The following is a 3,546-nucleotide window of genomic DNA, read 5'->3' as shown; positions in this document are numbered from 1 at the left end:
CTCAGCCTACTGCAACCTCCTCTTCCTGGGTTCAGGTGATTATTCAGCCTCAGCCTCCTAAGTAGCTGAGACTGCAGGCATGTGCCACCATGCCCAGCTAATTTCTTTGTACTTATAGTAGAGACACACTTTCACCCTGTCTTTCAGGAGATCAGGATGGTCCCGATCTCCTGACCTCATGAAGTGCTCACCTCGGCCTTTGAGAGTGCTGAGATGACAGGCGTGAGCCACCATGCCTGGCTCACAGATTCTTTTATGTTTGTTTTTGTCTTTTTTTATTCAGTCTCCCTAGAGACTGTCAAAAATTGTCAATACCGACTCTATTGCATGTCATCACGGCGGGGTATTGGGAAAAGTTTTCAATTAGCAATAATCTCATCTCAGATGAAACTCATTGGCTCTGATACTGGCACTGAGCAAAGCTCACAGATTCTTTTTAAAGCAAATGCTGTTAGAATTTACATATCAGTCCAGTTTCATGTATAGATGCCTCTAACCTTTCAATGGACCTTGGCACCTGGTGAGATAAGTCAGTATTGCAGCAACACTCCCAGAAAAGAGTTTGACTCATTTTTGGAGATTTTCTGGGAAAAAATTTGGTTTAACTTTGCATGGACTCAGACAGAGAATATGGTATGATGGTCTACCCATAGAGGGAGATTTTGGCCTGTGTGTCTGGAAAGCAGGCTCACCTACTCACCAGGCTTCATCTAGGGCACCCTGGAATAGTCCTGTCAGAATTTGTATTCTTGCCCTGAGAATATTTCTGTGCTTCTGCTATGACTAAATACTGATTTGGTCATATGTGAAGTGTGATTTGCTTAATGTGACCTGCGTCTCTGAATTTATTTACAGAAAGTCAAAGTGATGAAGAGGAAGAGGAAGAAAGAGGGCCAGTGCCCCCCAGGTAATGCTGTGGACTTGTGGGCTGTTAGTTCAATAGTGACATCTGGAGACTGTAGATCCAGGGAAAACGAGGAAGTGATGACTAGAACTCTTTCTTCCATTCACCCAGCTACAAATTGTCCTTATTAACAATGTTGTGGGTGATTGGTGGCACTTGTATAGGCTTTAATTTCTCACTCCTCCCAAGATGGGAACCTGCAATCAGATGAGCCAGGTGAACTCAGCAAACAGGGATTTCCTGGTTTTGCCTGTTCTCCCCACTGTGTTTAAACCCAGGAAGAGACACATATATGCTTTCTGCCCATTTGTTGTGAGCATGTTTGCTAGGATTTGTGAAGAGAAGGAATTCAAAACATAGACATATGTTATCAAAATACTGGAAAAGGGCGGCCCTTAATACACAAGATCTGGGTGTCTGAAATGCTTCAGGAGCTCTGTTCACTTGAATGCTGCATGTAAACTTCAACACAACTTATGTGAGGCAGTTGAAGCCCCATGTTAGTTCTTGTGCTGCAAGTCATGATGATAGTTTACAGGGAGAGTCGGTGGCCTGCAGTGTCTCATCTCTGGCAAATGCACTGAGCACATGCTGCTCATTTGTGCTCTGTCCCCAGGGTAGTCACCCTCCACCCTGCATTTAGAAAGGATAGTTTTTTTTTTCTCTTGAAGGAAAAATGCCTTTGCTTTCTGTGACCATTCCATTCTGACTTCCATCAGATCAGCTGGGAGATGTTTTTGTCTAATCTTTTGGTTTCATCTTCTGTCATCCCTGTCCTGCCTGGCTCATAAGGAATCTGCAGGAGTCTGTGGAGGAGGAAGCCCCCCGGAGTCCTGGGATGGTTATTCGACTCTCTCAGTTCCTCCTGGCACATCTGCCTTCAATGAGTCTTACAGGAGCAACATGCACTCATTAAAGGAGCAGCAAGTCAACTTGGCTGTGGACATAGGCAGTGAGTACTCCATTGTGAAGTTGATAAAGCTCCAATTTGTGTCCCAGATAGACTCCATAGACTTCGGGCCTTACTCCACTGGCCAGGCTGAGAGTTGTCATCACTGTGGGCTGAAACTGTCCATCAGGGTAGATGTCAATCACTCTGGATTCCAGTCTGAAGCATGGGCATGCGGTGGGTCAGTGAGCTTTGCTCTCTCTCTAGTCTCAGGCCGTGCCCGTGGCACCCTGGACCGACTTTCAGGACACTGAAACCCAACGCAGGTGTTGCCAACTCACACCAAGCAGTGCAGCGCATGTCCATGAGTTGTCTCAATCTGAATTAAAAGTCTCTTGCCAGCTACCACGTTCCTCAGGGGTTTTGTTCCCCATGCATGTCTGTGAGGTTCTTTCCTGTTTGTACAAACTTGGGATAAAGGGATAATGGTCTGCCAGAATAGGGACGTTTCACCATTGGTTCTGAGACACAAACCAAGGAATCTCTATCATGATTGGCCTTGAGACCTCCTAAGTCTGTCTCTCACATTATCCTGTTCTCGTGCTGAGGAGCCTGAGGTCCCTGTGCAGGGATTAGACAGTGAACTGTTATGGGTGTAGGGTAATGGCTTATTTTGTCTGTCCCTATCTGAATTTATTGCAAAGATTAAAAAGAACCAAGAAGAGGAAGAAGACCAAGGTCCCCTGTTCCCCAGGTAACTTTGAGCAATTGTGAACAGCTAATGTTGTGTTGACACCTGGAGACGCCAGGTCCAGGGAAAACAGAGTGGGCTGACAATATCGATACCATCTTTTCAATGAAGCCTGAATTATTCCTACTAACATTGCTGTTGGTTTTCATTGCAGTAGATATTTAGGTTTCCATTTCTTCCTCCCCTTACCATTTACTAACTACTGTAGTTTGACCCTATTTGTTTTTATGATCAGTGTACACTGTGTGTCCTGAGGGCACTAACTCAGAGTATGCTTTTACTCCCTCATCAGTGTGTCACCTGGACGGTTCACTGAGCTTACTTTCTCTCTGTCTTTTTCATTCTTTTTAACCTACTCTTGTCCATCCCAGCATAAGGCAATAATTTGTTGCATTATTAATGGATCTATGTTTTTTCTTTGTTAACCACTTTCTGGTGCTACCCATGAAATCTAGTTGGGGTGCTGCAGTGTCTTTTTTTCCCTGACTTATTCTTTGGTTTTTTCCATTTTTTTTTTTTTTTTTTAGGCTCAGCATGGAGCTGGTGGAAGCAGAAGAGCCTGAAGTTTTCTGGTACTCACTGGATATATTGTGTTCAACATATACAGTGTATCTTGGGTTTTATTACACATGCCAGGCTTACACATGTGCCATTTTTTTTATTTGTAGAAGAGCATGTTCGCTTGACTTTGGACATGGACAATAGGTTGCTTACTATGACGGTGATAAGACTCCACCTGGTCTCCCGGATAGGGGTCATATTCCCACACTAAGACAACATGTCACATGGGACTCTGCCAGTGCAGAGTATGAACAACACCATGTTCTTGCTGAAAACGCTTAACCTAACTTTCATAGCCTGAGGTAATCTCCAGACAACTTCAGAATGTAGAACAGTGAACAGCACTACTGACCTGTCTCCTTCAGACAGCCCATGTCACCACAAATCACACAACTAAAAGGAGAAGAGACATTTTGGGTTGAAAAAGAGTAAAAAGATAAT

The 3,546-nt window shown here is 44.2% G+C and overlaps 1 non-coding gene across 1 annotated transcript; it reads right to left on the bottom strand.

The window, feature by feature from the left end:
* Window positions 1–283: 283 nt before the first annotated feature.
* LOC116547295 lies at window positions 284–424 on the bottom strand. Its single transcript, XR_004267016.1, has one exon. It is a non-coding gene; the product is annotated as a U4 spliceosomal RNA (small nuclear RNA).
* Window positions 425–3,546: the final 3,122 nt, after the last annotated feature.

The sequence above is a fragment of the Sapajus apella genome, unplaced genomic scaffold (genome assembly GCF_009761245.1).
Source record: "Sapajus apella isolate SASKATOON/1434 unplaced genomic scaffold, GSC_monkey_1.0 scaffold2608, whole genome shotgun sequence".
In the NCBI taxonomy this organism is placed as follows: domain Eukaryota; kingdom Metazoa; phylum Chordata; class Mammalia; order Primates; family Cebidae; genus Sapajus; species Sapajus apella.
Note: the sequence above shows the minus strand (reverse complement) of the source record. Positions and strands in the feature narration are given on the sequence as shown.